Below are 13,283 nucleotides of genomic sequence, written 5' to 3' on the forward strand. Positions count from 1 at the left end.
GCCCGTGAGTCACAACTGTTGAGCCTGTGCTCTAGGGCCTAAGAGCCGCAACTACTGAGCCTCTGTGCTACAGCTACTGAAGCCTGTGTGCCTTAAAGCCCAAGCTCTGCAAGAAGAGAAGCCTCCGTGATGAGAAGCCTGCACACTGCAATTAGAGAGTAGCCCCTGCTTGCTGCAACTAGAGAAAAGCCTGTGCAGCAATGAAGATCCAGGGCAACCAAAAATAATTGAATAAATAAATGTATTAAAAAAGAAAGCAAGTACATTACAGATTTTTATTTTATTTTAGTTGATAAAAACTATACTCCAATATAAAGGCAAATGTCTCTAACTTTGTAGCCTATTTGTTGAGTTAGTTTCAGGTGTATAGCAAAGTGCTTCAGTTATGCATATTGATGTATCTATTCTTTTTCAAATTCTTTTCCAGTTAGGTTATTACAGAATATTGAGCAGAGTTTCCTGTGCTCTACAGTAGGTCCTTGTTGGCTATCTGTTTTAAATATAGAAGCAGGTATGTGTCAATCTCAAATTCCCAGTATATTCTTCCCACCTACCCTTCTCCCTGGTAACCATAAGTTCGTTCTCTAAGTCTGTGAGTCTGAAAGCCAATTATATATCAATTAGAAAGATAGAAAGAAAGACAGTGGAGAGGAAAAACAACAATGCTGCTATGAACATTCTTGAACATATCTGGTATACTTGAGTACACACATTTCTGTTGGGTACATAATTGTAGGGGAAAAAAATTCCTGGATTTTTCAGGGTTCATGTAAATAGTTTTAGCCGTGGACACAAATGTGCTATGAGGTTAGAGACATTGCTTTTACTTCTCTTAGAAACATGTTCACATACCATAAAGATTAGATCTATAGTCATTTGTTTCCCTAATGAAGGAGCTAATTGCTCTGATCCAAAAGGATAATGGAACTTCTCTTATGTCCCCCAAACCAAAGGGATGGGCACCTGGGTAAGCCTCAGCCCAGAGCCTGGGGCTTTATCTATGTGGATATTCACATTTCAGAGACCAATGAGGCCCACAACTCTAGGTCTCACAAAACTAAAAGTTATGTAGCTAATGGTCTTCTGGAGAGATTTTATTTATAAACACAGTGTCAGGAGGAGACACTTTCAGAAGAGGAGATAAAATCCTTCCTTTCCTCTTCCTTGGCCTACGGAAAATCCTGCTGTTTGTGTACTGAAAATATCTGTCTGCTCTCACTGTGTGGTCCCAGAGCTGAGACCTATCACAAAAGGCATAAAATAGGCAACACACTTTTTATTTACTGAGATAATAAGTAATAAAGAAGAAATCTGTCTCTGATCCAGAATACTTCATGTGTGCATTCAGGGTAAACTTAGTAAAAATGAACATTGAATATTCCCAAATAACTAAGGGTAAAATTGTTGGGCCTTGGAGTCTGTATATATTCAACCTTCGTGACATTCCCAACTCCCAAGCCATTTTCCAAAGTGATTGTGCCAACTGATACTCCCACTGCTGCTGCTGCTGCTGCTAAGTCGCTTCAGTCGTGTCCGACTCTGTGCGACCCCATAGACCGCAGCCCACCAGGCTCCCCCGTCCCTGGGATTCTCCAGGCAAGAATACTGGAGTGGGTTGCCATTTCCTTCTCCAGTGCATGAAAGGGAAAAGTGAAAGTGAAGTCGCTCAGTCACGTCCGACTCTTAGCGACCCCATGGACTGTAGCCTACCAGGCTCCTCCGTCCATGGGATTTACCAGGCAAGAGTACTGGAGTGGGGTGCCATTGCCTTCTCCGGATACTCCCACTAGCAGTTTTCAAAAGCTCTGTTTGCTCAAAAACACTAAGTGTTTTCAGTCATTTTAAGTTCTAGCCATTCTGGTGGTTCTGCAGTCTTATTTCCTTGTACTTTCAATTTGATTTTTCCTGATGACTAATTAAGTGATTACTCTTTTGTGTTTATTGGCCCTTTGGATTTCCTTCTTATGAAGAGCAGTTTAAATTTTTTGCTGACTTTTTCTTTTTTTAATTGAAGTATATTGACTTACAATATTATGTTATTTCAGGTGTGTAGTTTTATAGTAGTTCTATAGATGATACTCCACATAGAGTGATAAAATATTGACTATATTCCCTGTGTGAATATCACATCCTTATTACATCCTTGCAATTTATTTGTTTGACATCTGGTGGTGTGTACCTCTTAGTCTTCTTCACCAATTTTGCCCTCGCCTCCACTCCCCCTCTCCCCGTAAGGTGACCACTAGTTGGTTCTCTGTGCCTGTTTCTATATGGTTATATTTGTTCATTTGTTTTATCTTTTAGATTCCACATACAAGTGAAAACATATTTTCTCTGTCTGACTTATTTCACTAAACATAACAACCTCTAGGTCCACTGATGGTGTTGTAAATGGCAAACAAAAATTTCACTCTTCATTTATAGCTGAATAACATCCCTTTGTGTGTATGTGTGTGTGAGTGTGTGGGTATGTATACTACAGCTTCTTTATTTCTATTGATGGACACTTAGGTTGCCTCCATATCTTGGCTATAGCAAACAATGAAGCTGTGAAATTCGGGTGCATATATCTTTTTCAATTTATGTCTTCATGTTCCTCAGATATACCCAGGAGTGAATTTGCTGAATTTTATGGTTGAGTTCAGTTGCTCAGTTGTGTCCGACTCTTCATGACCCCATGGACCACAGCACGCCAGGCCTCCCTGTCCATCACCAATTCCTGGAATATATTCAAACTCATGTCCATTGAATCTGTGATGCCATCCAACCGTCTCATCCTCTGTCATCCCCTTCTCCTCCTGCCTTCAATCTTTCCTAGCATCAGGGTCTTTTGAAATGAGTCAGCTCTTCGCATCAGGTGGCCAAAGTACTGGAGTTTCAGCTTCAACATCAGTGCTTTCAATGAACACCCAGGACTGATCTCCTTTAGGATGGACTGGTTGCATCTCTTTGCTGTCCAAGGGACTCTTAAGAGTCTTCTCCAATACCACAGTTCAAAAGTATCAATTCTTTGGTGCTTAGCTTTCTTTGTAGTCAAACTTTCACATTCATACATGACTAATGGAAAAACCAAACTTTGACTAGATGGACCTTTGTTGGCAAAGTAATGTCTCTGCTTTTTAATATGCTGTCTAGGTTGCATATAACTTTCCTTCCAAGGAGTAAGCATCTTTTAATTTCATGGCTGCAATCACCATCTGCAGTGATTTTGGAGCACAAAAAAATAAAGTCAGCCACTGTTTCTACGGTTTCCCCATCTATTTCCCATGAAGTGATGGAACCAGATGCCATGATCTTAGTTTTCTGAATGTTGAGCTTTAAGCCAGCTTTTTCACTCTCCTCTTTCACTTTCATCAAGAGGCTCTTTAGTTCTTCTTCACTTTCTGCCTTAAGGGTGGTGTCATCTGCATATCTGAGGTTATTGATATTTCTCCTGGCAATCTTGATCCCAGCTTGTGCTTCCTCCAGCCCAGTGTTTCTCATAAAGTACTCTGCATATAAGTTAAATAAGCAGGGTGACAATATACAGCCTTGATGTACTCCTTTTTCTATTTGGAACCAGTCTGTTGTTCCATGTCCAGTTCTAATTGTTGCTTCCTGACCTGCATACAGGTTTCTCAGGAGGTAGGTCAGGTAGTCTTGTATTCCCATCTCTTTCAGAATTTTCCACAGTTTATTGTGATCCACGCAGTGAAAGGCTTTAGCATAGTCAATAAAGCAGAAATAGATGTTTTTCTGGAACTCTCTTGCATTTTCGATGATCCAGCAGCTGTTGGCAATTTGATCTCTGGTTCCTCTGCCTTTTCTAACACCAGCCTGAACATCTGGAAGTTCAAGGTTCACATATTGCTGAAGCCTGGCTTAGAGAATTTTGAGCATTACCTTACTAGCTTGTGAGATGAGTACAATTGTGCAGTAGTTTGAGTATTCTTTGGCATTGCCTTCTTTGGGATTGGAATGAAAATTGACCTTTTCCAGTCCTATGGCCACTGCTGAGTTTTCCAAATTTGCTGGCATATTGAGTGCAGCACTTTCACAGCATCACCTTTGAGAATTTGAAATAGCTCAACTGGAATTCCATCACCTCCACTAGCTTTGTTTGTAGTGATGCTTCCTAAGGCCCACTTGACTTCACATTCCAGGATGTCTGGCTCTAGGTGAATTTTATGGTAGTTCTATTTTCAATTTTTTTAGGAACTGTTATTTCCATAATGCCTGTACCAATTTACATTTCTCCCAGTCCTTGCCAACACTTGTTATTTGTTGTCTTTTTGATGATACCCACTCTGTCAGATGTGCATACTGATTTGAAAAGATGTAAGGACACTATGTTTATTGAAGAATTATTTATAAAAGCCAAGATAAGGAAGCAACCTGCATCCATAGATTGATGAATAAATAAAGAAAATATGATAAATATTATAATATATAATGGAATATTAGCCATTAAAAATGAAATCTTGCTATTTATAAAAACATGGATGGACCTAGAGGACACTATGCTAAGTGAACTAAACTGGACAGTGAAAGATGAGTAGTATATCATCTCACATGTGGAATTTAGAAAACAAAACAAAATGAAAACAAACTAAAGATATAAAGAACAAATGGGTGGTTTTCAAAGGGGAGAGGATAGTAGAGGGTGAAGCAAACTAGTTGCAGGGGATTAAGAGGTACAATTAAGATGTACAAACCTCCAGTTATAAAATAAACTATTCACTGGTATGTACAATACAATATAAGGAATATGATCAATAATATTGTAACGAATTTGTATGAGGATAGATGACTACTATATTTACCATGGTGACCATTTCATAATGTATGTGAATGTCAAATTAATATGTAGTACACCTGAAACTAACATAATATTGTACTTCAACTATATTTCAATAAAAAGAGGTACCTGAAACATCTGTGCACTATTGAGTTTCAGGAACCAACACATTCTGTTTTAATTAATATAGTAGAATTGAATTTTATGCTGCTTTCAACCAAAAGCAGTCTCACTAATATTGGCGGATCCAATTAACCTCCCAGTAAAATTCTCAGTGCCCTGCTCGAATGTTCTTCATCCACTGTCTAGGTCACCTGCATCATTGTTGGTTTCCTGTCTTAAGAATGCAATTCTCTGAGACCAGACACTATAAAACTCCTGGAGGAAAATGTAGACCAAACACTCTGACATAAATCACAGCAATATCTCTTTCAATCTGTCTCCCAGAATGACGGAAATAAAATAAACAAATAGGTCTTACTTAAACTCAAAAGCTTTTGCATAGCAAAGGAAATAATACACAGAATGAAAAGACAAATCACAGGTTGGAAGAAAATATTTGCAAATGATGTGACCAACAGATAGGTCTTCCTTAAACTCAAAAGCTTTTGCACAGCAAAAGAAATTATAAACAAAATGAAAAGACAAATCACAGATTGGGAGAAAATATTTGTAAATGATATGATCAATAAGGGATTAGTCTCCAAAATTTACAAGTAGCTCATGATGCTTAATAGTGTCAAAACAAAGAACCCAATCAAAAAAGACCTAAATAGACATTTCTCCAAAGAAAATATACAGATTGCCAAGAGGCGCATGAAAGGATGCTCAACATCACTAATTTTTAGAGAAATGCAAATCAAATCTACAATGAGACATCACCTCACACTGGTCAGAACGGCTATCATCAAAAAATCCATAAACACAATAAATGCTGGAGAGGATGTGGAGAGAAGGGAACCCTCCTATACTATTGGTGGGAATGTAAATTGGCAGAGCCACTATGGAGAACAGTATGGCTGCTGCTACTGCTGCTAAGTCGCTTCAGTCGTGTCCGACTCTGTGTGACCCCATAGACGGCAGCTCACCAGGCTCCGCCATCCCTAGGATTCTCCAGGCAAGAATACTAGAGTGGGTTGCCATTTCCTTCTCCAGTGCATGAAAGGGAAAAGTGAAAGTGAAGTCGCTCAGTCGTGTCTGACTCCTAGCGACCCCATGGGTCTGCAGCCTACCAGGCTCCTCCACCCATGGGATTTTCCAGGCAAGAGTACTGGAGTGGGGTGCCATTGCCTTCTCCGAACAGTATGGAGGTTCCTTTAAAAACTAAAAATAGAGCTACTATATGACCCTGACTTCCCACTCCTGGACACGTATCTGGAGAAAAACATGACCCAACAGGATACCTGCACTGCGATGTTCATTGCAGCACTGTTTACATTAGCCAAGACATGGAAGCAGCCTAAATGTCCATCAACAAGGAGTGGACAAAGAAGATGTGGTACATATACATGATGGACTGTTACTCAGCCATTAAAAATAATGAAATATCGCCATTTGAGCAACATGGATGGGTCCAGAGATTGTCATACTGAGTGAAACAAGCCAGACAAAAGGAGAAATATCATATGACATCCCTTATATGTGGAATCTAAAAAGAAATGATACAAATGAACTTACAAAACAATAAGAGACTCACAGACTTAAGAGAATGAACTTATGGTTGCTGGGGTTGGCAGGGGAGAAAAGGGGAAGGGATAGTTAGGGAGTTTGGGACGGACATGTACACAATTTTATGTTTAAAATGAATAACCAGCAAAGATCTACTGTATAGCATATGGAACTCTGCTCAGTGTTATGTGGCAGGCTGGATAAGAGTGGAGTTTGGGGGAGAATGGATACATCTATATGTACGGCTGAGTCCCTTAGCTGTTCACTTGAAACTATCACAACATTATTTGTTAATAGGCTACACCCCAATACAAAATAAAAATTTAAAGAAAAAAAAAAGAATGCAATCTTCTCCCCAACGGCCTTCTTTAAACACAGGATCATGTTTAATAACTTAGCAGTCTCATTTTAAAATGTACATAGATACAAGCATAAATACCTCAATAATATAGTTTAACTCAATATAGCCAAATATTTTAATTTGAATTTGTAATCAAAATATAAATTACTCATCATATATTTTACATTTTTTTATACTAAGTCTTTGAAACCCAGAATACATTTTTTATTTGCAGCATATCTTGATTGGGAGTAGTCACTTTTCAATAGCTACCTCTGGCTAGTGGCTTTTGTATTGGATACTGTGGTCCCAGAGCATAAAAGCTATTTCCTTTTTTTCCTGTTTTTGAAAATATGTAGGGAAAATTCACAGGTAATGCTTTGTTCTTTATAGGTAAGGCTCTATCGTCTTCTCAGATTTCTCTGTGAGTGCAAGATTTTGTTTTCTTATTTACCATTTGGACTATAGTGAATATAATATTTGTTACTGTGATCTTTTCATTTCTCATGTAAGTTTACATGAGACTATGATTTTCACCATCATTATTTTAAATAATTGATACGTATTTAAGCCTGTAACGCTATATTAGTTTTCAACAAAGTAAATTTAAAATTAGAATTTTCTTTGTTAATTTAGTAAGGTAAAGTGACTTCTCAAGGTTGGTATGATCTGTATATCTTTTATTATCCTTTAGGATAAGATCATATCATGTTTTATTTTTTAAAAAATTTTATTGAGGTATAGTTGATTTATAAGTTGTGTTTAATTTCTGCTGTACAGCAAAGTGAATCAGTTATACACATATCTATTCTTTTTCATAGTCTTTTCATTATGGTTTATCACAGGTATTTCATGTTTTCTTAAAACTTTTACAATCTTGTAATATATTGTATTATATATATATATATAGTAAAGAACATATTTTTATTAGAGAAAAAGGAAACAGATTTATATATTTTTCATTAAATCACTGAGTATAAAAGGAAAGGTTTTATAAACTTAGAAAGGAATCCACAAAATTAAGTGTGTTTTTCAGAGTTGTCATTTATACTGTGGAAATCAAAAATATATCAATAGTTCCTAGATTTCCAAATAGTAATCTGAGTCAAGTCAGGAGTTATTAAATTGGTTTTCCATTCAAGAAAGTGAAAAAAATTCATTTGATGGCTTTATCTATACAAACAGAATTATATCAAAATAAATGAAAACCAGATAACATCTTTAAAATCTAATATGGTGTGAAAAAAAAGTTTTAGAATGCTCTACTTGCTGTGATCTCCAATAATATTAGACATAGTGGCATAAATAAAAAGTAGGGGTTATAAGAACCAATTTTCATGTGGATGAATAAGTCAAAACTTTTGCAATTCTTCTCCAATCTTTCCTCAAAGAAATCAGCTAGAACATTGTGATGATACTCCAGTTCAGCTTCTGTGTTACAGAAGATCAAAAACGGTATAACCCTCTCCTTTGTCTTCTCGGTCCATTACGTTTCTCTAGTTGTGTTAATTGTGAAACAGGCTGACCCAAAAAGAAAGAAAAGTTAGAATTGCTCAGTTTTAAAAATATCCCCACTTTCAATTACACAATTATTTTAATATATAGTAAATATATTCATGTCTAAATTTACATATTATTTGACTCCATTTTTACTTTTTATGATATCTTTTTGTATCATTTTCATTAACTCACATGTATTAAAAATAACATTTTGGAATACTAGTTGTGTCTGATCTGGCTAGTCTAATTCTAAATAAAGTCCCAGAATGGTATTGTTTGGCATTTCCCCCTGAAAATGACAGTTGTTAAAGATTGAAACTTCACTATTATGTGGGCATTTTAATAATGTCACATTTCATTAATAGTCAATTTTTTGAAGAACCGTTTTTGCTAGGCAAAATTTTTGATAAGTGTATTATGGGAAATGATCCATGTTTCAGGCTGGTTGCTTATCCAGCAAACTGGCCAATGACACTACTGCATTTTTTTGCTGTTGTCAGAACCCTTTAATCAATGCATAGTTAAGCTCTCCAGTTTTTAATTCTGAAATGATTTCCTTGTTTTCAGTGGTTCATGTCATCACTGTCAACCATAAAACTTCAACATCTTGTCTCTCTTTAAATCATGTATAGTGACAGCTCCCAAGCTATATTCTCTGCTAAGATGTTTTAGTCACTATTAACTCTGTTTTCTGCACTGCTGATGATGACAGATGCTTTCTTTTCTTCCAAGGTTACCTGTACTTTAATTTTTTTTGAAATTTTTATCAATCAGTTAAACCAAATAACAAGATAAAAAACCAGTAATCAGTACTGGTGTATATTTGTAGGAGGGACCTTGAGACACCAGTGGCCACTCATGCCAGTTCAGGTCTGGTTTTATTACCAAATGAGATTTGGCAGAAAATTTGCAAAAAGTTTTGGGTTTTAGTGGTTTTCAGAATGGTGGATAAGGGATTATGTATCTGTGTATGGAGACTGTTAGCATCTGATACTTATATCTTTATTCTAAAGAGAGACTGCAAACTGAATCATCTTTATTCAGAAGACATCACAAAAATATTCGGTTGGGAAAACCTTTGTTCAACAGTAACATTCAAATTTTTGTTTCCTTAAGCCTCATTCAATATACATTTCTCTGGGCTGTCGGTCTATCTCATAAGTAAATGTTAATATATAATCCCAGCGCTCAGGTAGCTCAGGCCCTAGTGTGGGAGGAGATAAGAAAAAAGAAAACAAGAAAGAGGACAGATGTCCAGTTCTGACCATGGAGCAGTGATGAAAATCACACTTGCTCTGCTGCCATAAACAGCTATAACACTGCACAAAATCCACCCAGCAACTGTTCTCAAGAATTTCACAACAGATGTTCGGGGTGTGGTTCTTGCAAGAAAGCAAGCACAAACAGTGAGCTCTCTCCCTGTGGCTACTTTCCAAACTGTGACATAGGGAAGTGAAATGCAAGCAAAGAGCTCAGCCTTGCTGGACTGATAAACCTGACTGAAGGCTGGGCTGGGTTTTGTAGGCGGGTACAGGAGGGGAGCTGGGGAGCATTTTTATCTTCCCGTTGGTGCTAAGGAAGGCTGCAATATGAGCTAAGAAAATCTTTTCTCCCTTGTTAGATCTTTAGTCTATGTGCCTCTCCTAATATCTATGATGTGTCCTTCACACAAGTCCTCAGTAACTATCTTAAATTCCTTGGGATATTTCAGGTTGTTCTTGTTGTCCATCAGGAATTCTCAAGTTCAAGCACCATTCAGTTAAATTTCCTGTGATTTCTGATTTCATCGCAAGTACTTCTGCATGCATTTCTGGGGAAAATGGGAGGTTTCTGTTTAGAACTACTGATAACATAGTAATTTAGGAATGAGAAAAATCTTATAACGTCAAGACTAATTTTTGAAGGTTTCTATTGACACGTGCCATTCCATTGAAAGCTTTAAAAGATAGTAAATTAAACTCAAAATTATCCATTAGCAAAATAATGAAAAATGTTTTATCCCTATTATTACTTTTTGGCATTGCAGTCTTTCTCAGTATCACATTCATCCATACGCTGTTTTATAGAAATTCAAAAGACCGTTTCCCAGGTAGTGAATTATACCTCTCAGAAATCAATTACATTTCAGGACAACACTAATACTACACATATTTTTATTAGGAAATAAAACCACAGGATATGGATAGTAATAAAACTGGAATTATTCTACTGGCAAAGTCCATAAAAGTAACCAATAATTTCAAAATCAAACAGAAAAACATATCCAGGGTCTGCTACTGAACAATATTAGCGGTAATATTTTCCCCAAGTTCACATTAATTTCCTCCCTCCATTTCTGATATATTGCACATATTTGAAAAACCATGTGTCATTTGCTTACTTCCCAGATCAGGAATGCTGGGAAACTTTCTCACATTATGCTAGAGTTGGTGTCTTAATTCTCCTCCCTCTTAATTGATTAATGAGTGAGGAGTGAAGGAAACAATGTTACAGAAATTTTCATTAGGTATAAATTGCAAGACATTTGTTTGAATGAACATACTATCTCAGCTCTGTCTCGATGGGCCTTGCGGGAATGCTTTAAGTATTACTGTAAGTGCCAGACCAAGCACTGAACAATTCAATGGGGCCATTCGAGCATGGCCTTGTATCTGGTTTTTGTTTCAAAACGTTCTTGGGGAAAACTTCACTGCCTGATAATAGGGAACCAAAGAATTCTTTCAAGTTTATGTGTTGCCAACAATATTTCTGAAGGGAGTCATTTAAGGTAAAACAACAAAAAGTCTCTTTTTAAAGCTTGAGCCATTCTAATTTACCTCTTCTATAAAAAGAAAACCTAGATGTTTCAAATCAGTATCTGACCAGCCATGTGACCAGTGATCTGAGTAGATCCACCAAGTGACTTGTGACTTATGATAATACTTGCAGTGACCCAAGATTTCCTCAATTATTTTTCACTGCCACAAATTTGTCACTAGTTAAGCAAACATTGATTTTTTTTAAAGATTTAAGGTATTTAAAAGAACAATAGAGGATAAAGAATAATATACAGTTACTTTTTTCCATCTAACATTGACACACCTTAATGTTTTACCTCAAATCTCTTTTGGTATTTTTCTCTTAAATAAAACATTCTAGATTAAGCTACACCATCCACAGTTCTGACCTTGGAGTAAATTCTTTGATGTTTACACTTCCATTTCTTAACAACAAACACATACATGCATGTGTTTTGTATATTGTATTTGGTGTATTTGTATATATGTATGTCTGTATTATATAATTCTACTATATATATTTCATATTTGCTTTTTATAATTTGCCATCATGTTAAGCTCAAACCATGTGTGTTTATATATATATATATAAATATAAATATATATACATGCAATATAGATAGATAGTTCTAGTTTATTCTTTCTAATGAATACAAATATTTCATCATAAAGATACTGCAATTTGTTCCTTCTTGCTTTTATGTACAATTAGTTTCCCCTCTTTATGTTGGCTATTAAAAATACACTGCAGCAAACTTCCTTGAATATGTCTCCTTGTGCACATATGTAAAGTATTTTTGGGGAGGTTGGGGAGGAAGAAGTTATATATCCAGAAATTAAATAGCAGGGGTTCCAGCTTATAATTATTTTCAATGTTATTAGATTCTGCTTAATTCTCATCTGAAGGGACTTTACTTATTTTATTCCTATCTGTCGTGGATGAGAATTTCTTTCCTTCATAGCTTCATCAGCACTTGACACTGGCAGATTTGTTTATATTTGACTTGATGGAGGGAAGATGGATTTGCTTGATTATTGCTGCAGTCAAACAAACTCTTTTTATGTTTACTTTCCATTAGTATTTCCTCCTCTGCCAATTGTCTTTTCTCTAATTTTCCTCAATTTTACTATTCAGTTCAGTTCAGTCGCTCAGTCATGTCTGACTCTTTGCAACCCCATGAACCGCAGCACGCCAGGCCTTACTGTCCATCACCAACTCCCGGAGTTCACCCAAACCCATGTCCATCAAGTCGGTGATGCCATCCAGCCATCTCATCCTCTATCGTTCCCTTCTCTTCCTGCCCTCAATCTTTCCCAGCATCAGAGTCTTTTCCAATGAGTCAGCTCTTTGCATCAGGTGGCCAAAGTATTGGAGTTTCAGTTTCAACATCAGTCCTTCCAATGAACACCCAGGACTGATCTCCTTTAGGATGGACTGGTTGCATCTCCTTGCAGTCCAAGGGACTCTCAAGAGTCTTCTCCAACACCACAGTTCAAAAGCATCAATTCTTTGGTGCTCAGCTTTCTTTATAGTCCAACACTCACATCCATACATGACCACTGGAAAAACCATAGCCTTGACTAGATGGACCTTTGTTGGCAAAGTAATGTCTCTGCTTCTTAATATGCTGTCTATGTTGGTCATAACTTTCCTTCCAAGGAGTAAGCGTCTTTTAATTTCACGGCTGCAATCACCATATGCAGTGATCTTGGAGCCCAGAAAAATAAAGTCAGCCACTGTTTCCACTGTTTCCCCATCTATCTGCCATGAAGTGATGGGACCAGATGCCATGATCTTAGTTTTCTGAATGTTGAGCTTTAAGCCAACTTTTTCACTCTCCTCTTTCACTTTCATCAAGAAGCTCTTTAGTTCTTCTTTGCTTTCTGCCATAAGGGTGGTGTCATCTGCCTATCTGAGGTTGTTGATATTTCTCCCAGCAATCTTGATTCCAGCTTGTGCTTCCTCCAGCCCAGCGTTTTTCATGATGTACTCTGCATATAAGTTAAATAAGCAGGGTGACAATATACAGCCTTGACGTACTCCTTTTCCTATTTGGAACCAGTCTGTTGTTCCATGTCCAATTCTAACTGTTGCTTCTTGACCTGCATACAGGTTTCTCAAGAGGCAGGTCAGGTGGTAGATTAATGTATTTTTTGTTATTGATATCCAAGAATATCTTATACATTCTAGATAATTTTTTCTGGTCTTTCCCTGATCTAA

The 13,283-nt window shown here is 36.8% G+C and overlaps 1 protein-coding gene across 9 annotated transcripts in view; it reads right to left on the minus strand.

Annotated features, from left to right (window-relative positions):
- Positions 1 to 13,283, minus strand: part of TPK1 (thiamin pyrophosphokinase 1) — a 559,100-nt gene that overhangs the window by 458,507 nt on the left and 87,310 nt on the right. The gene's annotated exons all lie outside the window — the stretch shown is intronic.

This window comes from Giraffa tippelskirchi, chromosome 10 (assembly GCF_054371585.1).
Source record: "Giraffa tippelskirchi isolate mGirTip1 chromosome 10, T2T-mGirTip1v1.2.pri, whole genome shotgun sequence".
In the NCBI taxonomy this organism is placed as follows: domain Eukaryota; kingdom Metazoa; phylum Chordata; class Mammalia; order Artiodactyla; family Giraffidae; genus Giraffa; species Giraffa tippelskirchi.